At 37.7% G+C, this 27,389-nt stretch overlaps 1 long non-coding RNA gene across 3 annotated transcripts in view; it reads left to right on the top strand.

The window, feature by feature from the left end:
• LOC308609961 overlaps positions 1 to 27,389 on the top strand; it is a 186,036-nt gene that overhangs the window by 147,327 nt on the left and 11,320 nt on the right. The gene's annotated exons all lie outside the window — the stretch shown is intronic.

The raw sequence follows: 27,389 nt of genomic DNA, 5'->3' as shown, positions 1-27,389 counted from the left end.
TTCTTTATCCACTCATCTGTCGATGGACACTTAGGTCACTTCCATGTCCTGGCTATTGTAAATAGAGCTGCAATGAACATTGTGGTACATGACTCTTTTTGAATTATGGTTTTCTCAGGGTATATGCCCAGTAGTGGGATTGCTGGGCCATATGGTAGTTCTATTTTTCGTTTTTTAAGGAATCTCCATACTGTTCTCCATAGTGGCTGTATCAATTTACATTCCCACCAACAGTGCAAGAAGATTCCCTTTTCTCCACACCCTCTCCAGCATTTCTTGTTTCTAGATTGTTTGATGATGGCCCCTCTGACTGGTGTGAGGTGATACATCATTGTAGTTTGGATTTGCATTTCTCTAATGATTAGTGATGTTGAGCATCCTTTCATGTGTTTGTTGGCAATCTGTATATCTTCTTTGGAGAAATGTCTATTTAGGTCTTCTCATTTTTGGATGGGGTTGTTTTTTTGATATTGAGCTGCATGAGCTGCTTGTAAACTTTGGAGATTAATCCTTTGTCAGTTGCTTCAAATATTGGCAAATATTTTCTCCCATTCTGAGGGTTGTCTTTTCATCTTGTTTATGGTTTCCTTTGCTGTGCAAAAGCTTTTAAGTTTCATTAGGTCTCATTTGTTTATTTTTGTTTTTATTTCCATTTGTCTAGGAGGTGGGTCAGAAAGGTTCTTGCTGTGATTTATGTCATAGAGTGTTCTGCCTAGGTTTTCCTCCCTTTCTATGGTTTTATTAGATAACTAACATCATAGGTTTTTCATGAGACGGACCCCTGAAATAAGTTTGAATTTCAGCACCGCCATTTGTCAGAGCTGTTAATTGTAGACAAGTCACTTACCTTTGCCAACCTGTTTTCTCATCTGTTCCTCATGGAGTTGCTGTGAGGACCAAGTATTCTAATGTACGTGAGGTCAAAGGACAATGGTAGTAGTAGCAAGAGCTACAGATTAGCTGGAGTAGTAATTCTGTACAAGCTTTCCCTATATCCTCCCTAGGAAACTTGATGTAAAGGCAATTCCATTTTTCCCCAATGTTGAATGGGCCATATGGCTGGCTAGGCCCCCTCTTTCTTCACATTCCGCCTGTGTCCCTCAGGGATGTGTATGCGGTTGAACTGGTATCCTTCCAGGATGGAGGGAAACTGTTCTTCAGTTCAGGGTACACCTCTAGGAAACATGAGAATGACAAATAATAAAAAAGAACCAGCCCCAAATGCTGTCAAATTGTGAGTACAAAACTAATGTTGGTTTTCATGTCGCTGAATTTTTTGTTAAAGGAATTAAATTCTAACAAAACTAGCTTTGGTCAAAGAAGTTGACCCAATTTCATACAAGAAATAAGGATGTTACTGGGAATTGAACAGTTTATTGCTAGAATAATAAAGACGACAAGAGGAAGAATTATGGTCTCTTTTGTTCTCTCTTGAATCCCAGCTAGTAAAGTTGTGCCTGGACTATAAGAGGTGCTCAGTATATAATTATTGAATAAATGAGTGAATGCTGCTAAAAAAAAAATAACAGGTGGACTTGGGCTGATTTTTAAGCATGATAAGTGTGCCATGTAAAATAAACTAGATAGAAGCAACATAGTTAAGCCAGGAAGCTGAAATTCCTCTTCTCTGAAGATCTCTAAGAGTAGGTTCAACTCCCATTTCTCCAAGATCCTGTCAGTTTACCTTTTGAAAAGAGGATAGGCCAGATATATTCTGAGGTTGAAAGGCTCTAGAACTCTCATGGAAAGTTCCATATATGTGTGAAAGGTCTTTCGTCATCTTGGAACTTGGAGAGCTTTGCCAGGCACCACAAATATTTATCCACAGTTAGTCTTTTACCCCCAATCATGCCTTAAGACAGATTTTCCTGCTACAGATCCATTTTGCTTCTGACACTCTTTTGTTGCAAGCCACCAGTTACCTGTGTGTGCAGGTGATAATGACCCCAGTGATATTTATTCATAGTTCACTTTTCCTTCACAGAAAGCAGGAAACAGTTCCTCATTAGTATCTGGGCCATATGTAAATAGCTGAATGACATTGTTGCTTTCTGTCCGCAAAGGAGAGAAATTTTGCTCAGGGTTTCACGGATAATACTGATTTTTTGGTGTCCCAGATCATGTTCAGGATATCATCATACACTGTGGTTCTACTTTCCTTTTGAAAATAATGTAGTAGATCAAAGTACTTATTTCTTTTATGTGAATAATGCTTTATACATTTAAACTCCTAATATGAAACAAGAATATTTATTAAAAGATTTCATGGAAATTTGGGGTAGAAAACAGTGCTCCTTTTATAAGCAATTGGAAATCAAATGGTAAGTATTTTGAGAAAGAACTTTCTTATTACCATGGTGGGCTACTGACAATTGTTTAGGATAAGGTAACTAATAATTAAGTGACTATATTTGTTGCCCAAATCTCTGAAAATGGACAGGTTTCATGTTAAATGGTCTAATGTATATGAAGCCAAAGCACAATTTTTGTTGTTTTTCTGGTTTGATTACTTAATAGATACAGTACCAGAAACAAACCACAGCCTAGAAGCCCCCATCATAGCTAGAATACGTCTCAGGAAGACATAATTGGAAGATAAGTTTGAACCAATGAAACCCACAGAGCAGAAAGATACCATTACTGATTTAAAGATCATATATCTTATACACTTTAAGATAAAGTTGATGAATCTGAAGGACCCAGATCAGTAAAACCAATTTAGTCACATTGCATATGTAAAGAAAAGACAATGGGTCTAGTGAAACTAAGATGACTAACATAGCAAAAGACTTCAGTGCTCTCTAGTTTGCTTTGAAGGTATAATTTATGAAGATGCTTTAAGGTCATATGTAACACAAATGACAGTATTTCTAGAGATATATTTGTGCTCTGTAGGATTCATGAGTAATAATGCCTGGAGCACTCCAACAAAGGTAGTTGCATGAATTAATGGAGCAATCTGGGCATCAGTCCAATAAAAATGTTGGCTGAATGCTTCCTTGGGGGGAAAAGATGCTGAGAACAGGAGAGTTATAAGCAATTGATGCTGGTTAAATAGAACATCTTCCTTACTCTTTTCAGCTTGCTTCTGAACTAAGTCAGCTGTGTGTCTTTGAGAGAGGAAGAAGAAGACTTTAAGGGGCAAGTTTACTTTAATGCAAAGAGTCAATTTTCAAGTAACGTACTTCTTTTTGGGTAGACTGACCTGAGTATGAAAACCCAGGCTTACTAGCAAGCCCTTAGTTATAAAGTCTCTGCATTTAATGCTGATATCTCAGATTTATGCTGCACACTTCCTATAAGATCAAAGTACAATATGTAATTCTCAATTTCAATGCAACTACATATTTGAATAAATTTATTTTGTGTTGGGAACAGTGGGAAGAAATGGAATCAGTTAACCAGGTCTAATAGGAAGAGTTCCCTTCTCTCTTGGCTTGAGGTCTTCCATGGGGACATAAAGAAATAAAAACTCTAGGCTCATAAGAACTTCTGTGTCCCACTTGCCAATCAAAAATAGAAGGCAACTGGTTGTCTTTAAGTGATTGGTAGTGGGCATGGAAGAAAGGAGCATGCTGTGGAATAGCTGGGCTGGGTGGAGTGTCACATGCTTTTTAGAATTGGTCTGAAGGTCACTCTCTCCATTTATAGCCATGGAATGGATGGAGACCAAATTCAGTGTCAGAATGTTTGAAATCCATCCTTATTCTATAACTTTCTAGCCATGTTACTCAGGGCAGGTGGCTTAACTTCTCTGAGGAGAAGTTTAACTTTTTAAATTTACACAATTGGAAAAATAAAACTCTCCTCTGTGTCTTACAATCATTTCCTGAGACGCTATTGAAATAATGTATGCAGATGTGTTTTGCTGGTTGAGGAGAACTATGCCATTGTGAAGTGTGGACATTATTATTCTCTCTAATGGAAAGCTCCCTGAGGGTTTATACCGTTCATAAACCTCTTCCAGCTGCCTACTTTATTCCCCAAACCCTCCTCCTTTGGCTCTTCTTGTTGTTCTAATTACATCCAGGAGGACAACTCCATTAGGAATTAATGAGCTTGAGTACCTTCATTTGCCATCTGCTCCCCTCCCCCTTTTAACAAATGAAGGTGTGTCTCAGCCTCAAGACCTTATGTTGACTGTAGCCAGGCAGATGTAGCCAGCGTGATTCAGATGAGAAAGATTCTTTATTCCATGGTACCAAGGTCACATTTGGATTTGGTGCTGCTTTTGGAAGCCAGATGGCGACTGGAAGGTGAGAAGAGCCTCTGTTTAGAGCCCTGCTATGGAACACACTGGCCCCACTGGCATTCATTTATTCAAGCAGGCATTTATTCATTCAATTAACATTTACTGTGTCTGTTATATGCCAGACACTGTGCTAGATGGCAAGGATATAAAGTTGAATGAGACGGACTCTTTTCCTTGAATTGCTCACAGCCTACTGGAGGAGATAAATACATGTATCCAGGTAACTATAGTGCAATATTTGATGTGCTCTAATAGTCCTATAGCACTGAGTCTAGGTTCAGATATAGGGAAAGTTAGAAGAGCTGAATTGCTCTCACAATTGGGGCTTTTCAGAGAAAGGACTGTCTTCTCAGTTGCCTCCATGTCTATTAGCAAAAGGAACTGGTTTGTGGACCAGTAAGTATCTAGCTGATAACCCCCAATTGCACATCTCTCTTTTCCTTTATTCCTGTGTCTGCTGTGTCCAGTTTGGGAATCACCTAGGACATAACTGCAATACTGGAAAGATTTGCAAATGTAGAGAATAATAATCTCCCCATCTCTATTTATAATAACTGTGTACCATCTATTGTTTAATGAAGAGGGTGGTAATTAGGGTCCTAATAGATAACAGATGGCACACAAAACTGTTACAAGGGTGTGAGTACAGCCCCATAGGAGGGATTGTGCAGGAATCTGGGGCTAGGAGCAGCTGAGCTGAGACAATCTCTATGTCCAAAGGGAAGAAGAGAGGGATCAGTTTCAGGACCCCAGCAGAAAAAGGACCCCTGGAGAATTGGTCTTCTTGAGAGGTACAGTAACCTTCAGTAAAAGGTCATAGTTAGCCCACTTGGAGGCTATCTAGCAGGGAGAAAGCCAGGGAAACAAATCCCCTGCCTTCACTTTCCTCCTCCCTCCCTCCCTCACATCTCTCTGATACTCTCCATGGCCCAGACCCAGCTAGAAGTCTCAGGGGCTGGGATCCTGTCAACCTCACCCTTCCAGTTCACCAGAGAAGGGTGGAGAGGGGACCTGGGAGGGCAAACAGAAGATAACCACCCAGGAGAGATCAGGATCCTCACCTGTAACATGACTGTGTAAGAATGTAGACTTGCCTGCCCCCAAAAGTTATGTTAATTATGTATATATGCGTATATATATGTGTGTGTGTGTATATATATATATAACATAACTTTTTATGCACATTTTATTATGCCTATATATACACATATATATGCACATATATACATGTGTGTTTTCTTAAAATAATAGCACACAAGTTCTGTACAGTAAGTCCCCTACATACAGACCTTCAAGTTGTGAACTTTCAAAGATGCAAACATGCATTCGCATGTCCAATCACGTAAGTTCAAGTGTCTGGGGTAAATTGTCACGTGCATGCATCTTCTACGAGTGGTTGTGCTTTTGTGTAGTTTACAGAACTGTATAGAGGACAGTAGTACAGTATCTTTATTTCAAGCCCAGGCTGTCCAGAAGCAAGCGTAAAAGCATAGGTAAAGTAGCTGGTACTACTGTACTTTTCAGAGTACTGTACTGTAAGATTAAAAATGTTTTCTTTATTTTTTCTGTTTGTTTTGTATGTATTATTTGTGTGAAAAGTATTATAAACCTATTTCAGTCCCGTACTATATAGCCGAGTTGTTAGTTGGGTACCTAGGCTAACTTTGTTGGATTTGCAAACAATTTGGACTTAAGGAACGCGTTCTCGGAATGGAACTCATTTGTATGTAGGGGACTTATTGTTTAACTTTCTTACTTGAGATGCTTTACCAAACACTCTTTTTCTTTCCTTTTTTAAAATACTTTCTTAGTTATGGAAAATGTCAAACACACACATACATAATAAATCCCTAGATGCCCATTATTTTGCTTTAGTACTTATCAATTCATGACCGATCTTGTTTCATCATGCTCGCGTCCAATCTTCATAATCCTATGATTTTGAAATACATCCCATGTTTGGCTTTTGTTAGGCCAAAGGCATGTTAAAGCTATTTTTTAAAATGAATCCCCTTTCTCAATCACAAATTAAGCATATATTTTTAAGAGCTGAATCATAGGCAGTAATTAATATATTTTAAAAGGTCAGTCAGCCTCTCTTAATCCTAGATTGTTTTAAAATGATAAATGATTGCAAAACACAATGAATAACATGATTTATATAACTGTTTACTGTGTTATAGTTTAAAAATACTGGCTTATACCTTTTTTTTTACCTCTTTTTCTTTTCATTGTTTGGTAGTTAACTAAATTCCTAAATGACGATTTCTTCCGTTTTATTTATCCCCCACCCCTATATTGGGAAACTATCATGGGGTACCATTCAGTATATAGAACATTGTTCCCCTCTGATTTGTAATGTCCCATCTTCCATATATCAGATTTCAATACATGCATGGGCCTGTGTTGGGCACCTCTTTTTATTCTGTTGGTTTATTATTTTTTTAAATCATTGTGCCAACATCATACTTTATAATATACTATAAAGTATCACTTTATAATAATTCTTCATATCTGGCGTTTGGAGTCTTTAGACGTATCCTAGCCTTTCTTGGCCCGCTCTTCCATATAAATAGGTTCAGCTTGTCAAACTCCATGGGGAAAAAATCCTATTGGTCTATGGCAGTTGATTTCTAAAATGATCTGAACTACAAAACATATTTGTTGAGAACTTTGAAAGTTTTCTAGAAGTTTATGAACTGAAGGCTTCATGAGGCTTAAGACAAGCAGGAATAAAATATGATGTTCTCTTTGTGCATGTGAAGGCTTGATTAAAAGAAAAAGAATATATTTTTGTAATATTTGTGTGTCAAGCATAGGATCCATATCTTTTTGTTTAATGTAGTTTTCTACTCACTTTAAGATCTTTCTTTGCAATATGGGCTCTCAGTGACTAAAAAGGCAAGGTTGAGAAGAAATGAGAAATGATTGACAGAAGATCTCAAGAGCTCAATGGTCTCAAAAAATATGCACCATGGACCCAAGGGGCAATGCATAGAAGGAATATATTAATTGGCTGGTGATTTGAAGATATTAATGATGAAGACCATGGCTGCAATACAGCTGAGTCACCAGTCATTTAAAAATGTAGGATCTGAATGCTTAGGAATTGTATTAGTTATCTGTTTGCTGAGTAACAAATGAGTGGCTTAAAACAACCCAGGTTTTATGGGTCCGGAGTCCAGGCACTGGGTCCTGTGCTTGGGGTCTCACCAGGCTCTGATAAACGTGTTGGGTGGACCACATTTTCATGTGGACATCAGCCTGGGGGGGAATGCACTTCCATGCTCATTCAGGTCGTTGGCAGAATTCATATCCTGGTTGCTCCAAGACTGGGGTCCCCAGCTTTTTGCTGATTGTCACTGGAGGCCACCCCAGATCCTAGAGGCAATGCAGTTCCTCCCTGTGGGCTTCTTCGGTGTGGCTGCTTGCTTCAGCCAGCAAGGAGGGTCTCTGGCCTGTAGAAGGCCCGGTGCCTCTTTTATGAGCTTTCACCTGATTAAGGCCACACAGGATAATCTCCTTTTTGATTTACCCTTTTGACTTGGGACCTTTATAACATCTGCCAAACCCCTTCACCTTTGCCATACTCAATTGTTTAGAAAAAAGTCACAGGTCCTGTCTATGCTCAGAGGGAGGTGGTGATCATACAAGGTGTCAACACCAGGCGAACAGAGTCATAGGGCCACGCTAGAGGCTCTTTGCATAGGGCTAAAATAAAATGGCAGAAAAATTGTCATCTGTGGTCACAGTTCTGGCCACCTGGTTCTTTAAAAGGAAAGGGCGTTTCTGGGATGAGACCTGCAGAGGCAGAGGTGTTAGGGTGATGTGGGTGCAGCCCGTTTTGCCTTGTGTTTGTGAGAAGCAGAAGGAACACACATTGGCCTCCGCGAGCTTTCAGGGTATCTGTGCTGTAGGGCTTGGGAGCTTGCTGTGGGCTGTCTCCCCTTCAGAGCAGTAGATGTGGGGACGCAGCCACGTGGCTCTGACGGGCAGGCAACACGGATCTCCTTGCAGTCAGCAGCCCAGGAAAGAGTTAAGCCTTGGCTTTTGTTCCTGAGCTAGGAGATTTTGATTAGGTGCTTAATTGCTATTGGAACCTCGTGTGTAGGGTACACGCTTAGCGACCTGAGACAGTCAGAGACCGAATTTAGTACCTACTCTTAGGCCTGCTCCCAAGGACGAGAAGAAAAGGAGTTTTGAGGTACATTGTTGGCACAAACGCTGGGTGAACAATCACCTTCCTGGCCCAGCAGCAGTTTCCTGGTGCAGGTGATTCTCTGGCATTTGTGCTGTACAGCTCCCTTCACCTTTCTGGCCCCAGCCTGTAAAAAAATTCTGGCACAGCAGGGAATTAGTGCCTAATGGCAAGAGAAAAGGAAATTAGCACTTCCTAACAGCTAACCAAACACAAAAGCGTCCCCCAGCCTTGCACGGAACACCTCTGACCATCCATCCCTCTATGGCCAAGCCCTGCACCTTACAATTTGTGCTTAATTATACAGGAAAAGAGAAATCTGTTCCTCTGGGAGAGCCTCTGAGAACCTGTTGGGGAAAGCTTTCAATTTTAATTACAGAAGAAATACTGGCTGAGGCAATGGTGAGAAGGAATTACCTTTCCTTTTCTTCTGATTTTGCAAAACAGCTGGCAGCAGACACTGGCACATAGAAGGTGTGTAGGAAATGTGGGTCCAATAAATGAATAAATATGTGAATGAAAAAACAAGTGTGAAACACTTACACAAGAATATTCTTCTTTCAAAAGAATAATGAAAAATAATTTCATTCAATAAGAGTCATTCTTAGTTACTGATACATGACTCAGTAGTTCCCATTCAATTTAAAATGTTCCATTTTTTTCTGATACTTAACAAGTCATTAATTGAATGTTGCTCACTTTTAAGGCCAATCTGTGAGACATTATTTATCCTGTCTACTCTAAAGTTCCAGCATCAACGCAGGCGGGGCTTCACCATGTACTGATCATGGGACCTTGGCCTCTCATTGCCTCAGTTTTCTCATTTGTAACATGGGTATAATAATAGGCTTATTTCATAGGCCTATGAGGAGGAAAACCTCATATATATTTGTGTGTGTCTATATATATGTATTTAAACAGTGTCTTAGAATAGTGTCTGGCACATGATAAGCATTACAGAGTATTGACTGCTGCTACTAGTACTGTTATTATGAGAACTAACTGTTGAGAATAATCCTTCATATACTGGTTTATTCCACTCAAGATAAAGGAAACTAATAGAATATTAGAAATCAGATTAAACACAGAAAGCCAGTAAAATATACCAAGACAGAAGATGATGAGAGTGTAAAAGCATAGAAGAAAAAAAAACGGTTTTTGTTTTTGTTTTTCTTTTTTAAAGAAGGAAAAAGCCTAGAAATAGGACAAAAACTATTCGTTGGCTATACTGACATGGAGATCGCTGGTGACCTCCATAAGTAAAATTTCAGGACAGTGGGCAAAGAGATTACGGTGAGAGAAGTCAGATGGATGTAACTTATAGAGTAAATGGGACGTGAGGAAATGGAAACAATATATGAAGATAACAATTTTGAAAAGTTCAGACATGAATTGGCTAAAGAAGATATGCAGGGATTAGGGGAGGAGGGAGGCTTTCATGTTGCACGTATAGTTTTTAACATTTTAAGTTGGAGTTACTAGTCTAGAATGAGGTTGAATTTTGGCAAGAATCATTCATAAGGAGTAGATGGGTTGTAGAAAATGCAGTGCTGTGAAGTACTTGAGAAGATGAGAGGAAATGAAATGCTATCTGTAGTGCACATGGACTTTTAACTTTAACTCCTGTAGTAAAAGGGAATACAAAGATCAGTGCAAATGCTAATGGATTAATGGATTTGGCAGTGGACTATTTACTGACTTCTGTGTTCTTAATGAGTTATGAAGCACCTCACCGGCTCAGAATGAAGGAAGTAGAGAGGATGGAGGAACATTTGAGGAGGGCAGGTAAAGCTTCTCAGAAAATAGTCCTTAAGGAGAATTAGAAAGAACGTACTATAAGTCAGAGCACTATTTCCAGTCTTGAAAATCCATTTGAAGCTGGTGATTATTAATTTATTGGAATACCAATTTGCCCTGCCACATGATTTTTCTCCAGCTACCTGGATATAAGTTACACAGAGGCAGAAGAGAGTGAGAGATAACAATCGAGGGAAAATACAATTAGTATTTTTTTTACCTTTTTCTACTTCCCCGCTCCAACTCTGGGGAGCCTTCATGGACATGGCTGCCCTCCCAGCCTCCAGCAGCACTCTGTTATCAAAGAATTCAAAGAAATGGAACATAGGTTTCCCACTTATTAATTTAGCAAAATGAAAAATTTTATATAATGTCTTCTGTTGGCAAAGATGTTTGCAATATAATTTGGTTCCATCTTTTGACAAGTAATTTGGCAATGTCTAGCAAGATAAAAATGTTAATAGGTTTTTACACATTAATTCTAATTCTGGATGCTTATGCCAATAAATACTTTATAATCCAGAAAATTATTATATAAAGATGCTCATTGTCATGTCATTTGCAATAACAAAAAATTAGAAACACCTTTACTTGTTAACAGTAGGAAAACAGTTTAGGAAATTATATCCACTTAGTAGAAAATTACACAGTTACTATAGTATAATTACAAGATGATGGAGCCAAATAGAATAATGCTTAATAAAGAAAGAATGAAGAAAGCTGACCTAAAATTGTGTCTTCCTTATGACAGTAATTATGTAAACATATAAATATTTATTAAAACTTAAAACCAAAATAAGGTTTTAAAAGCTCTGTACCAGTAATGGGGATTTTATGTTTGTTTCAAAATATTTTTTAACATAACTCCTATAATTTTGTTTTTTCTACTCCTTTTCTTAAGAATTTCTGATTATTACCTCATTTTTCATTTCATAGTTTCAAATAAAGTCAGCAATTTTATCATCAGAGAAGATTAGACTTATTTGACAGTTCATAATTCCAAGTTATTTGGTTTAAAAAGACCATATACACTTGTAGGTGCTTTCAAAATAAAATTTCGAGAATTTTTTTTTTTTTTTGCTCAGTCTTTCCTAGTATGGAGATTAAGCAAACTACCTAAAATTGCTAGCCATTCTTTTTTCATTTTTGGCATTTTATTCAGTTATTCACAGAAATGATAACCAATGAGTCTGCAGTTGCCTCTGCCAATTTCTTAAATCCTCTATTATCCACAATATGAAACCATACTAATATGAATGCTTCCAGTATTTTCAGAGCTCTTTAGTTATTATACTTGAGCATTCTGTATGAAGTATCTTATGTAAGTGTAAAATTTAGACTCAACTTCTGGAAGCTTTTCATTTCTTAGTTCAAAAGTGAGAGATGCTTAATCCAGCCATATGATTAACAATTACTTGTATAGTAAGAAGCTCCTAAATTATTGTTTTATGGATACCTGGCAGTTTTCTTGCCATTACTCAGAAGTTCTCTATTAAACACATTCTCTCTCTCTCTCTCTCTCTCTCTCTCTCTCTCTCTCTCTCTCACTCTCACTCTCACACACACACACACACACACACAGTGATTAAAAGCACAGACTTTGGCATTATGAAGTCTAAGGTTCAATTTCCAGTTCTGTAGTTTCTGGGCCACTTCACTTTAGGCAAGTAACCTAATGTCTCTGAACCTTGTTATTTTCATCTGTAAAATGGACATTATAATCATATCAGACAATCCTCAAAACATCCGTAATGATTTTAGAGTTTCAGAGTCAGGTACAAGCAGGCACTCAGTAAATGGCTAGTGCTTTTATCACTTTATTATTATTTAGGTCTTGATTTTCCTTGAGTCTGTGAGTCCCCATAATGAAACGTAATTTCCAGTAGATTAACACCTGTTTTCACCAAAAATTTTAACTGAGTTCATTACTTTCTGTGCAACCCAGATTAGTTTTCTGCCTTTTTTTCTGTGCCGTATGTAGGTGTTCAACAGATTTATTTAATAAATGTATGAATGCATGAATGCATAGATGAATTTTTAAATGCTTCTTTTTGAGAAGGTAGAAGAAATGTGACACAGTAGAACAGATAAGAAAATAGTCCATGGAAAAAATGGCAAAGTCACATATGTGCCCAGGGCCAGCCTAAGAAGAATTGCGTTTTTTTTTTTTAAGGGAAAATGTGTTGAATAGCTTATTTTAATTATTTTTAAAAGTTAAGTACAGGGACTTCCCTGGCGGTCCAGTGGTTAAGACTTCGCCTTCCAATGCAGGGGGTGTGTGTTCAATCCCTAGTCGGGGAGCTATGATCCCACATGCCTCGCAGCCAAAATACCAAAACATAAAACTGAAGGAGTATTGTAACAAATTCAATAAAGACTTTAAAAAGTGGTCCACATCAAAAGAAAAGTTAAGTACAAAAATTTGCTGATGATTTACATATTTAGCACCAATAAAATAATGTGAGATTAGCTGTACTAAAACAGAATGTTGAGCTACATTCGAATTAAGTGACATTATATAGTCTAATTTTGTGGAAAACTTCTGAGATGGCTGATAAAAAGTAAGATGGTGAGTGACCTTTGAGCAGAAAAAGACAGAAAGAGAAATGGCCTTTTCTACATTCTATTGTGCCTCTAAGTAAAATGCTTGGTAATCTAGCTACAAAGCTATATGTCATTTGGCTATATGTCATTTGGCTTTAGGCACCTACTGTGATTTACCTTGTGAAGATCAGATTTTGCCATGGAGAGGCTTTGTAAAAGTATCACACATTCCAGTACCATTGGCAACCACAGCTACCAAAAACGCTAATTTAACTTGATGAACCTAATGTCAGAGGATAGTATCATTTCTTGTGGGTGTTTTCGGAAAAGGTGGGTAGGAAATGTATAAAAGTGAATACTTTGTTGACTGAAATAACAATTCATCATTTTGAAAACATTAAATACATTAAAGTTGTTATAGCATCAGGCGTTAATATTTCACTGTACTTTAGACATTGCCTACAATCAACGTTTTCTGCCCTTTGAAACAGAATCATGCTTGTGGTATGCATTAATCATATAAAAGATTAAACACTGAAAAGAAATTCAGCCTTTAAAGACAATTTGCTTTGATTTATTCAGTGGGTTCTTCCAAAAAGTTAATACCAAGAATTATTGCTTGTTGAATTGGAGTTACAAATTCTTTCAGGGTTACTTAGTATTTTCTTTAATATGAGTATCAAGGAAGGTAAAGCAAATTTACATATTTTTTAGGAAGTACAGGCACATACTCATAAAACAAGAAACACGATGTTTTTATAGACTTTATTTTTTAGAAATGTTTTAATTTTACAGAAAAATTGAGAAGAAGTGTTTCCATATACACTATACCCATTTCCCTCTATGATGATCCACTTCTATTAGTATGTTACATTGTTACAATCAATTAACAAATATTGATACATTATCATTTATTATAGCCCATCCATTAGTCCAGTTCCTTAGTTTTTACCTAATGTCCTTTTTCTATTCCAGGATTTCATCCAAAACATCACATTACCTTTAGTTGCCATGTTTCCTTAGGCTCCTCTTGGGTTTGATAGCTTCTCATAGTTTCCTTGGATGACCTTGACAATTTTGAGTAGTTAGTTTTTTGTAGGATGCCCACTACTAGAATTTGCTTGATGCATTTTTCATGATAATATTGGGATTATGTGTTTTGGGGAGGAAGACCACAGAGTAGAAGGGTCGTTCTGTCAGATCACATCAAGTGTACAAAGTATCAATATGCATTTTGAATGCTGAGGTCGACCTTGATCACCAGGCTGAGGTAGTGTTTTTCAGGTTTCTCCATCGTAAGATTACTGTTTTCCCATTTTCATGCTGTACTTTTTGGAAGGAAGTCAATATGCTCAGCCCACAACTAAGGAATAGGGAGTTATGCTTCAGATGGAGTACTACATAAACTATTTGGAATTCCTTTGCACTGGAGATTTATCTGTTCTCCTGCATTTATTTATGTATCCAATTATTTATTTATATCAGAAGAACTCATGGATTTTTATTTTATACTTTGGGTTATAATCTAATTCTACTTTAGTAGAATTAGTTCCTCAAATTGCTCTAGTCCTGACCCTTGAGAACTCTTTTCAGTTGGCTCTTGTGCCACTCTGAGGTATCCCCATCCTGTATTTTTTTTTTTTTTGGAACTTCCTTCCTTTCTGACACTATAAGATGGTCTTGTCTATAAATCTTGTATATTTACTGCCCTAGTCCTAGAATCAGCTATTTCTTCAAGGATAACTAGGTCTTTTTAGTGGAGAACGGTATTAGACAGCAGGATCTGGGTGTGGGGTGTGCTAATTGCTGCTCGGATGTCATTGCTTCTAGATCTTCTCAGCTGACAGAGCAAAGAGATAATATGTGTGTACATGACCCATGTATAGGCACATATCTATAAGTATCTCTCTACATAACCATGTGTATTAAGGTAATATGAAGCAATATTAAGCTAAACATGAACGTATATTGATGTTTCCAACTTTAATCTGTTACCACATAGATCATCTTAGCCTCATCTCTTGCTTATCTTTAAATTTCAACTCCAGCAAAACACTTGGCTTTTAGAAGTATGAAAATCAAATTGTAGCAACTTTGGGAAGCCACATCATCTAGCAGAATAATTCTTAAAGGGCAAGGTGTATATCATCAAATTTTAACTTACAGTCAGCAGTACTTTTTAACATCAGTAGGCCTCCAGACCTCTGCTTCCAAGAAGATGAAGTAGCCCATTTCTCCCAGGTTCTCCCACTTAAAACTAAAACCCTGAACATAACAACAAACAAACATAGGAAGACACTGAAAGGTGGAAATGAGAAGGCAGACTTAACTAGGGACTTTGGGACTTGAGGAATAACATGGTGATGAGTCCCCTGTGTTTCCTGTTGCTTCCCATACATCCTGGAGAGGCTATTACAGGAACCCCCAATCAATAACCACCAACAGAACAACAGACAAAAAAGCTTCCGAAAAAAACACAAAACCCTGTTCCCCCTAGCCAAAGTATGAGGAAAGGGGTTGCTAAAGACAGAAGACCATTTGGGCAATAATATACACACTACTCGAGCCAAGTGCCAGTGGAATATACACAGTACTCGAGCCAAGTGCCAGTGGAATATTGCACCCATCCCCTATGTCCTGTCGTTTCAGTTGGGCCAAGGTAGGATTTGATCTTCCACACCACCCCACTCCTGCCCTCCAGAAGAGCCAGCGCTCTGATTCCCCACCAGGGTTGTTTCAGTGTGGTCCAGTGGTGAGCTGAGCCTCCACGCCTTTCCATTAGCAAACAGACTTTAAAAGGTGGTGCCTGGGCTTCCCTGGTGGCGCAGTGGTTTAGAATCTGCCTGCCAATGCAGAGGACACAGGTTCGAGTCCTGGTCTGGGAAGATCCCACATGCCACGGAGCAGCTGAGCCCATGAGCCACAGCCACTGAGCCTGCGCTCCGCAAGAAGAGAGGCCGCAACAGTGAGAGGCCCGCACACCACGATGAAGAGTGGCACGCGCTCGCCGCAACGAGAGAAAGCCCTTGCACAGAAATGAAGACCCAACACAGCCAAATAAATAAATAAATTTACTTATTAAAAAAAAAAAAAAGGTGGTGCCTGACAGGCTTGTAAACACTGGGCTGCCCTCACACAGTCGTGGGGTCCAATGGTGGGACATAGCGTCCATCTCTCCCTGACATCAATAAGAATAGGATGTTACAGGTTGGAGGGAGTAGGCACCCCACTAACCCCCAACACATGATGTCAGTGAGACCCAGTGGGGTGCTGAATCCCCATAACCATCCTGAGGCAGGGCTAGTTGGCAGTTCTCTTCCTCTTACCTTGGTGTCAGTGGGGCCAGCACGTAGCTGACCCTCTACCCACACCCGGCATCAACAAGAAGGAATGAAGTGGGAGGAAGGACAGCAAACACTTCACTTCTCCCCTCCCCTATGTCAAGAAATCTACTGGGGAGGGCTTCCCTGGTGGCGCGGTGGTTGAGAGTCCGCCTGCCGATGCGGGGGACGCGGGTTCGTGCCCCGGTCCGGGAGGATCCCACATGCCGCGGAGCGGCTGGGCCCGTGAGCCATGGCCGCTGAGCCTGCGCGTCTGCAGCCTGTGCTCCGCAGTGGGAGAGGCCACAACAGTGAGCGGCCCGCGTACTGCCAAAAAAAAAAAAAAAAGAAATCTACTGGGGAGATGAACTTCCACTCCTACTAAAAGGCAACACAATGATACTAATGTTCCCACTTTTGGGAGGAAGGTGTCAGAAGGGCCAGTAGGATAGCTGCACTTCTACTTGATCTGTCTGCAGTGAGACAATGTAAGTGCCCACTTTTGCTGGGGTATTGTCAGTAGGGCCCAATGGAAATCTGTACGTAATCCCCCAGTCCTCATACTACACCTCAAATAGGATGACTTCCTTCTAAAAAGTAATAATAAAATTAAATGGGTTACAGAGTCATATAATAACTCACAATGTTTAGAATACAATGGAAAAATACTTATGACACCAAGAACCAGGAAATCACAGAATAAATGAGAAAAGACAATAAACATACACCAACACTGAGATAAAACATCTATTCAAATGATCAGACAAGGATTTTAAATAAGCTGTCACATAAATGCTTCAATTAGCAATTATGTGTTCCTTGACAGAAATGGGAAAAATAGAAAATGTAAACAAAGAACTAGAAGCTATAACAATAAAAACAAATGAGAACAGTACAACTAAAAAATACAACAATCAAAAAACTTTGCTCAAAAAAAAAAAAAAAACTTTGCTCAAGAGTAGACTGGAGATTACAAAGCATAGAATCATGAACTTAGAAGAGATCAATACAATGTACCAAATGTACAGAGAAAAATAGACTGAGGGGTAAAGATGGGAGAAAGAACAGGATCTCAAGAACCTGTAAACAGTAACAAAAGCACTAACATTCATATCATCAAAGTTCCAGAATGAAAACAGAGGGCAAGTAGGACTGACAAAGTATTCAAAGAAATCATGGCTAAAAAGTTCCCAATTTTTTAGAACACATAAACACAAATTCAAGAATCTGAACAAACCCAAAGAGGAAAAACGCAAAGATATCCTTGCCAAGACACGTTACAACGAAACTTCTGAAAAGTAGAGACAAAAAAAATCTCGAAAGTGGACAGGAAGAAACGATGCATTACTTATTGAGAAACACCAATTCCAATGACAGCATATTTCTTGTCTAAAACTTTTTGAAATAATGCAACATAGCTTTCACCATCCATGAATTTCTTGAATCATATTTATGTTTCTAAACTATTTCTTGTATCAGGTGTTCACTTTGTACCAAGTTCATTGTCCTAAAATGGCACATACCAAAGTATCAAGAGGTTCCCTTATTCCTGATAAGCTGTGATTGGATGAAGAAGACCTTGTTACCCTGCCTGTCTGATTTTTATTATAATCGGATGTTAATCTGTACCAGTCTCCATATTCAAAATTCACCTTCAAAATTATATGTTATTTACATGATGGTTGTCTTTATTTCATTTAGCTAGTATCATGACCTTATAAATGCAGTTTTGGTCATTTTCTACTAAAACCTCATATTTATCTGTGTGGAAAAACATCTCCTACTTGTTTGCCCTCTTATAAACTCTTCCTGTAATTTAATCCTCATGAGCTTTATTTCCCCTAATTGTAATTACTTAATATTTTGTAAAACATTTAAGAGATCACTGGTATGCTCTTTTTTTCAATCATCTATACATTTAAACAGTGTGTTGCAATAAGAAATAGTACTGGTAATCAGAAGACCAGAGTCCTAGTTTTACCCGTAAAAATGAACTATATGTGCATTTAAATAAGTTTTATATAAGGTTATATAAGGTTTATTCTGATTCTAAAATTGTTATGATTATTTAGAAAAGTATGTTTGAAATATGGCATTATTCAAAACCAATAGAGGTTTGAAATCTATTAAAAATCTACAAAGAATTCAACTATTTCACCTTTTTCCCTGATTTGATATTAAACTATAATCCTTCATCTTTCACTTACAGCATGCTGTAGCTGCTGTTGACACAAAGACAAAATATAATGTCTAAATATTGTGTACTTGTTTTTTAAATGAATACTTTTGTTTAAAATTGTCTTTTACATAGATTCTTGATTCCCTTTTCACAACTTTTCCATTCCCCATGCTACTGCAATCAATCACTCATGATAGAAAATTATTCTCTTTTCTGTTTGCTAAAGCTCTTTTTAAAATACCAAGTTTCAAATGATCATCAATTCAAGAAACTTTGGGAAATGAACCTCATCATTTCCAGAATGAATATTTTGTTTCACTGGCTACCAGGACACCATCCTCTCCTAGATTTCTCCCCTCCTCACTCACCATTCCTTGGCAGTCTCCCTTGGTGATGCCTCCCATCCCTCAATGTCTTTTAGAATGCCCTAAGGCTCATTCCTGGCCCCCTTCACTCTCCATCTACCTTAACTACTCATGAGTTTTAATCTAGTCCCATTACTTGAATGGGAAGATGACTTATGATTCCCCAATTCGTACTTCTAGCCCTAAGCACTCACCTAACCTCCAGACTCCTAATTCCAATTTCCCACTAAATATCTCCAATCTATGCATAATAGACATTTCAAACTTAGCAAATAAAACTAAATATTTTGCTTTGATCCATCCATTGCACTCCCGTTTTTCCTGGCTCCATAACTCATCCAGTTGCTCAGGCCAAAAATGTTAGATTCATCCTTGAACTCTCACTTTCCCACAATTCCTGTGTCCAGTCCATCAGAAATTCTTGCCAGTCTAACTTGAAAATACATCCTGAATCCACCTACCTCTCACCTTACTCTTGCCGTCTTTACTTACTCCAAGCCATCATTGCTTGCCTCATCTAATGCAATAGGCAGCCTCTTCCACAACCTCCTTGCTTCCTCCCCTCTTGCCCCAATCCTTATAGTCTATAACCAATACAATAGCCAGAATAATCACAAAAAAAAACATGAATCATATCACATTATTTCCCAAAACCTGTTCCCATCACTTTAGAATAAAAATTAAACTTTTTACCTGTCCCACATGCTTTATTCAGTATTTCTTCTGCCCTACTCTCCAAGCTCGTTTACTACTACTCTTCTCTCACACACACATCCAGATTTTCTTTCTGCAGTGGCTTTCCCAACATCAGGGCCTTTGCACTTGCTATTCCCTAAAACCTGGAAGATTTAAAAAATCTGTAAGGTTCCTCCAAGCAAGATCTTAGAAGATATTTACATTTCATTTTGTAGAGACATTTGGTAGAAGACATTTTTGCAAAAGATAGATACATTTTACTTTGGCGGCTATTCACACATCTGGCAATTTCCAAGTTGGTTAAATAACAAATGTGAATTGATGAAGCTAAAATAAAAGAACTGTAGTTGGTGAGACCTATGTGTTTTAAACCGTGAACTTTGAGGAATTGTAGACATGCAAACTCCACCATGGTTTCAGTGTTAATGTGTGAGAATTAGCTAAGGTATTTTCCAAATACTCATTACTCTCTAAAGAGCTTCTGAGCAGGAAATCAGAACAGGGCCTGTGGACCTGAATTTTATCTAGTACTACAGTTGATTCTGTTGCAGGTGGTTTTCAGTCAGCCCTTTGAGAGACACCAAGCTGGGGTATTTGCCCAGATATGATTACCAATGGTCATGCAAGTCACCAATGAGATACAATCGAGAATCAACAAATGACTGAAAAGAGTGACAAAAGAAGAAGAGGATCCAGTAAGGATCAGTAGAGACGCTATCCCAAGCACTCTTGGCTAGGAGTTTTACACATCCATTCATATAAATGGATGATAGTTAACAGCCAAATGGCACTGCACATTTTTTTAAGTTGCTGAGTATTAAAGTGTATGGCTAAGCATCATAAGTTTTGTTAAATTATATTTTGGTTGCTATAAAATTAGGTGTACATTGTGTGTCATAGATGTAGGGATACAGATGTGTAAATATATGTCATTGTTTCAGTTCTTCAGCTGCTACTTCATAATGTCTTTGCAACTTCTAAATGAAGGGCCTCTTCAAATATTGTTTAGAAAGGAAAGATACCTGTTCATCCCTGTCCACCTCCCTTTCTTCATCCCCTTCCTTGTCCCTTCCCTTTTTTTTTATATCTTTATTGGAGTATAACTGCTTTATAGTGTTGTGATCCCTTCCCTTCTTGAACAAATTAGTCCATTAAGTGAGGTAAAATAACCCTTTGTCAGCATGGGGGAGGTGGGCATTCAAGGAACCAAATGACTTGGCATTGGGTCTCAGAGTCTGCGAAAGGGGAGAGGATGTCTGCATAAGGGAGCCTGGAGTTGACTGCTGAAGTCTGATTCGTGTGAAAGGGCATCCACATGAGGAAGTGGCCTTGGCAACCACTGTGTACAGATTGTCCTAACCCGTGCCAGGTGGAGAAAATGTGTGGGTGGGAAAGTGGCAGCTACAAGAATTTACTTAAATACAGGAAGATTGATCAAATAATTAAGGATATTAAGAATATGGTAATCAGTGTTATTTTAATATCTGTGGAGGGAGTTAAAATATGAAAAGGGCAAAAACTAGAATGAAAGGGTGTTGAAAGGGAATGGAGGATGTTAATGTGAACACATGATTTTCAATATAGAGACATTATAGAAAAAACATAGACTATATGTATGCATATGTTTATGAATGTGTTTGTGAATATGTGTAAATGGTTATGAATATGTGTTTTCATATGTGTGTATGTATATATGTACATAAATCCCCTAGCTCTGCCTATTGAGAGTACCTGGGACCACTGCTTCCCAAGAGCAATGAATACACCTAGTGTCCAGATCTTGGTTTCTAAATACAGCTCTCCAACTGAAGGAACTAAAGGTCTTTGGAGAAATGGCTGATTCTAGAACCGCTACAGGGAAAATATAAGATGACCCTAGAACATATTATTGTTTCAAGAAGTAAGGGATCAGCCATAAAAAGAAGCGAAATTGAGTTATTTGTAGTGAGGTGGATGGACCTAGAGTCTGTCATACAGAGTGAAGTAAGTCAGAAAGAGAAAGACAAATACCGTATGCTAACACATATATATGGAATCTAAAAAAAAAAAAAATGTCATGAAGAACCTAGGGGTAAGACGGGAATAAAGACACAGACCTACTAGAGAATGGACTTAAGGATATGGGGAGGGGGAAGGATAAGCTGTGACAAAGTGAGAGAGTGGCATGGACATATATACACTAGCAAACGTAAAATAGATAGCTAGTGGGAAGCAGCCGCATAGCACAGGGAGATCAGTTCGGTGCTTTGTGACGTAGAGGGGTGTGATTGGGATGGTGGGAAGGAGAGCGATGCAAGATGGAAGAGATATGAGGATACATGTATAACTGATTCACTTTGTTATAAAGCAGAAACTAACACACCATTGTAAAACAAGTATACTCCAATAAAGATGTTAAAAAAAAAAGAAGGGAGTTATCACAGAATAATTGGGAAACATCAAAGGATATAGAAGCCAAACTGAAGGGGTTTCCACTGGACAAATCTTGAACAATCTCAGCCTCAAAATAAATAATGGCAGAAATGTATTATACTCAATTGAATAAAATAGGAGTCTATGAGTTCATACTGATTTAAATAATTAAATTGAGTAAATTATGTTTGATGAGGAACAGGATATTTACATAATTACAAAGTGCCTTACCACAAAAATTATTAATAATGAAGGAGAAAAAAATAACTTTACAATGGAGAAGACTGGGTGATACACCTTAATCAAATGAGTCACATGATATTCCAGTAAGGTTACAGGTTAAAAGTTTGCCAAAATTGTTTGATAGGAAGCAGTGAGAAGAACAGAGCTTCACCACTGTGTTATTCCTGCCAACTACACATATCCTGAATAATCATGAGACAAATACAAACAGCTAAATCCTACAAAATAACTGATCCATATTCTTTAAAACTTTCTAGTTCATGAGATTCAAGGGAAGCCTGAGAAAATTTTCCAGATTAAAAAACTAAAGAGACAGGACAACTAGATGCAACATGTGACACTGGGCTGATCCTTTTATTATGAAGGACATGATGGGGATAATTGACAAAACTTGAAAGGGGTCTGAGGATTAGTAGCTCTGTGGTCATGTGTCAGTGTTAATTTCCTTATTTTCATGATTATATTTGGATATGTGTTTGTAGGAAATACTAGAGGATTTGGGGGAGACATTGCATTGTGTTAGCAACTACTCTCAAATGGTTTGGGAAATAAATTATTTTTATTGTCATTTCAATCTTTCTTTAATTTTCGAGATTGTTAAAAGAAGGCCAAAAAAAGAGGAGTAACCCTCCTTTTCCTGGCGACTGCCATAGTTAAAAGCTCAGTTTACAATGGTGGTCAGTTTTTCAGTCTATTTGTGCTAATTTCTGTTACTAACAACATAGCATCTTATTTTCTATTTGAGGTTTTTGGATTTTTCCGAATTATGCTTTTGCTTTTTATTCTATCAAATGTCTATGAATTTGATAAAGTCCTCGGTATTAACACAAAATCAGTAAGATTCATAAAAATAAAAATAAGTTCTTGGAGAAATTTATAAATTTCTACCTGCATTCAAATTGGAGTAAGTTGGCAAGAAATTTATAAGGGGAAAATACTATAAGGAGCACTCCCATTCAGAAACTCAAAATGGTTGCACGTGTTTATCTTGTAAGAGGTCTGTGATGAAATAGCAGGATGAAGGCTATATGTCCAAACTTAAATGCAATCTTTTAAATCGCCTTTCGTGTCAGGCCATGTAAGAACTGGGCAATTCAAGAAGTAAATTAGAACAATTCTTATTTTCAATAATTTCTTAGGTCAACACTTAGAATAATGAAAGACTTATCTTTAACTCCAAGAAATCTGGACAGTTATTAAAGCAAATGTGTTGTCCTACTGGCCTACACCTGGTTACAAACAGCAGTACGACTTCAGAAAACCCTGGACACTGAGTGGGCTTTCTAACTATAGCTTTTTCTTTCTATGAAGGTGTTTTACAAGAATGCTATCTTTTGTGAAAATGTGGCCTTTAGAAAGGGTACACTAAGGTCTGTGACTTTTAGACCTAGAAAAGATTTGAAATATTTTCTTAGCCTGGGAATCCACATTTTAGAGGCATAGAAAGAGAAACCCAATGAAATTAAATATTTTGCCCACCATCAAATGGCAAACAAGTAATAACGACAGCACTCAAGCCTCTGTCTTCTAAATCCATTGAATGCAGCATAAATAGATTTCAATAACTGCTGATTTTCATTGTCCTCAACACTACATTTCTTCTGTGCCTTATCCCTCTTCTTTTAAGAGGGATGACAACATTATCTGCAAACTTTATCTATAACTATTTTTTTTTTAATTTTGCTGTTTTGTAAACTTTTTGTTTCTATGTTGAAAACGTGTAAGGACATTTACCTTCTTTCTTGAAACACCTTTGCCTGCATTTATCACATTTTATTGTTGAACTATCGTGTAGCAATAAGTACAAAAGCGCCTCTAGTAGAGGAGATAATATCAGAGGCAACAAGGTGTGTGTATGGGGGGGCGGGGTTAGAGTTGACATACCTTAAGGGAGATGAGGAGAGAGGGAAGAGAATAGAAAGTTTATTTATTTGAAAAAATATGGCAAGTTAGAGAATTTTGGTTAAACTTAATACAATATAGCTTTCCTTAACTTAAATTCCGGGTTAACTTCCACTCTTTACATTGCCACAGACTAGGGAATAAACAAAGCAAAAAGATTTTTGGTACCACCATTTTGTGTTAATTTCATAAAGATTTCTACAAGACTTTTAAAAAATAAATTGAAAAACGAAAGTCTTGTCTTTAGCTTATTTTCCCTGCATGCTTGCACTTTAATAAGTTGATAAATGGCATTTAAACTCAATAGTTATGATTAATTCTGTCCCACAATTTTTAAAAGCACTGGGGATTGTGTGCGTGTGCATGTGCCCACCTTTACAACCAGTAAAATAAAGTTCTTGATCCAGAAATTATTATCACTTAGACTATTGAATAAAATCAGATATGATAGAGGGGCCAGCTGTTGGTAGGTTTAAAAGTCACCCTAGGTGATTAATTCATGCAGCAGTGTTGCACGTCTCTCTTTAGATGAAGCACTTAGAAGTAGAACCAAGCATGGATCTAATTTCATATCTGAGATGTGTTTTATTTAGAGTTCTTTGGCAAGTGCTTGCTCTATGTGTTTTTATAGTCTTTGGTTGTGCTATAAAAATGTCAAAATTATGAATTAACAGATATGCAGAAGTGAAATCCTAGAAGATAGGATAAACATGAAGTCCTCTAATTATCACTCAAATAAGTTTGGTTGACACAGAGCTGGGAATCAGATAAAGACATTAATAATTCATAATGCTGAAGTTAAAATCTTCTAGTTACAGTACAAAAGAAATCCTAATTTGTACCACAAGGTAATGAATTCACTACTTTTCATTTGTTAAACATTTGCTTATTACCCTGCACCGTGCATATAAAACTGTTCCCAAATTTGGAGGGCAAACAGGAAAAACAGACACTCTCTACCCTCAAGTTGTTTATACTGCAGTCAGTGAAATTTCTCTACTTTGAGATCTTTTAATTCCTCAGCTCATTGTAACATCTTCTTCAGATGAATTGTTTTTTATTTGTTAAAACCAATGTTTAGCACTTGAAATAGTTTCTTCAATGTTCCTGATAGTGAAATAGAGTCATCATGGTAATTTCCAATACTAATTATAGAGTTGATAGGAGAAATGCTCAAGATTGATAGTAAAGTGATTTCAATAATCTACAAAATGTCTTGAGGTTTCCCAGATAACAACTTGTCTCCCAGACAAAAATGCACTTATTATTTATCTTCCAAGCTTATAAAAATTTTTGTACTTTAATCATATAGAGATTTTACAACATCTTTTCATTCATATTTTAAGATATTTTGTTCAGTAGATTATCTCATTTAGAAACTATTGATTTATATATACATACTATGTAAATATTAGTATACATTTCCCAATGACTAGATTAGTGCTTTCTTAACTACTTAAATTTGTTTAATTCATATTGTTGTTCTTCAGCATTTCTTTTACTCACTGGAGCCTATCCTACTGACTTCAAAAAGCCTGAAAAATCTGAAAATCCCATTTAAAGTAACTGTATGGAAAATCTTTAAAATAACATATAATAATGGTAGAGAAGAAGTGTATTGAACATTGTGCTGAGATTATTCCATTAATAAAGAGATTAATCAATAATTCTAATATTCAGACATATAATCAAAATGAAAAACAATCATAATACTGAGCAATGACATTTTCAATAAAGGGAGATATTAAATATTGTATAGGAAACTAGAATCTGCAAAGCAGACAAGTTGGCAATGATTATACATATATTTAAAATATGTTGAAACAGTCATAGACAGTTTTTCTTTTTGGCTGAAAAGAGGCATATTGAAGTGTTTAAGCACTACTTCAACTGGAAGAGATATTTAGACACTATACAGAAAACACGATTGCAGAAGAGCAGATATTAGCAGGTGTGTGAATGTGTATGTCTTTTTTGTGTGTGTGTGGTACGCGGGCTTCTCACTGCTGTGGCCTCTCCCGTTGCGGAGCACAGGCTCCGGATGCGCAGGCTCAGCGGCCATGGCGCACGGACCCAGCCGCTCCGCGGCATGTGGGATCTTCCCAAACCGGGGCACGAACCCGTGTCCCTTGCATCGGCAGGCGGACTCTCAACCACTGCGCCACCAGGGAAGCCCGTGTATGTCTTTAATTAATGTATTTTCATTCATTCAAAAAGGGAAGAATGCCAAATTTACTTTAAAGGTGGCATTGTGATATGTTAAAGTTCCATTCTTAGACTTTTGCTGCTGTTGCTGTTCCTTTAGTATTCACCAAAGAGTACCGTCCTGTCATTTATCCAAGTTAGAAATCTAGGAGCAATCCTAGGATTCTCATTATAGGGTCCACTACCCTCATGCTCCCCCCTCAATAAGTAACACATTCTTGGCTCTCCTATATAGGAAAGCTCTCTCCAATGTACGCCTGCTCTGTCACTCTCCGGGTCCAGCATCTCTGCCTCAGCCTCCCATTGAAGTCACTTCTAGTTCATTCTGTGCAGGGCCATTTTTAAACCTTCCTCAGTCCTAGGCAATTGCCCTTTTAGAAGCTTTACCCTAAATGTTATCAAATGCATTAAAATGTGCCCAAGTCACATATCCAATATAATTTATAGATAACTATATGAAAGCTGAGTAACATTGCTGTTGTAGTAATATTAGTTGAAAATATTAATTACACAAGTTTTGATCTCCATTTTGCAGATTTGTTTTCATATTCTGGAGCCATTTTTTTCAGGTTCCAAACAATTTTCTAAGTCCTTCTCAAACTCCTAGTCCCTAGTGAGTGTGCTTTTACTGTCACAGGGTTGAACAGCCCAGACAGCAAGATGTCTGAAGATGAAGACCATCACAGGGATGAGTAAATCAGATACGTGGAAGTTGGAATGCAAAGTGTTTGTAGAAAAAAATATACAAATCAGGGCTTCCCAGGTGGCGCAGTAGTTGAGAGTCCGCCTGCCGATGCAGGGGACGCTGGTTCGTGCCCCGGTCTGGGAAGATCCCACATGCCGCGGAGTGGCTGGGCCCGTGAGCCGCAGCTGCTGAGCCTGCGCGTCCGGAGCCTGTGCTCCGCAACGGGAGAAGCCACAACAGTGAGAGGCCTGCGTACCGCAAAAAAAAAAAAAAATATACAAATCAAGGAAGAAATTGCAGTGTCAATTAATATGATGTATATCAGATGATAGTATTAAAAAGCCAGGTGAAAATAAAATAACTTAATAATGTACCTATTTGTCTGATTGTTTACTAGTGATATACTGCTCAGTGTAAGGTGAGAACCACAGATATTATCTTCTGGAAAAAAACCCTTTAAGCCCTAACAGTTTCAGTTTATAAATTTCCTCTCTAATAAATGAGGAATAAAATAATTTACAATAAATTAATTATTTCCTCTTCTGAAGGTACCAATACCACAAATTCAGTCAGAAGATGGATCAAGTTTTT

This window comes from Mesoplodon bidens, assembly GCF_964165515.1.
Source record: "Mesoplodon bidens genome assembly, contig: HAP1_SCAFFOLD_206, whole genome shotgun sequence".
NCBI lineage: Eukaryota > Metazoa > Chordata > Mammalia > Artiodactyla > Ziphiidae > Mesoplodon > Mesoplodon bidens.
This window is presented reverse-complemented; position numbering and strand designations above follow the sequence as displayed.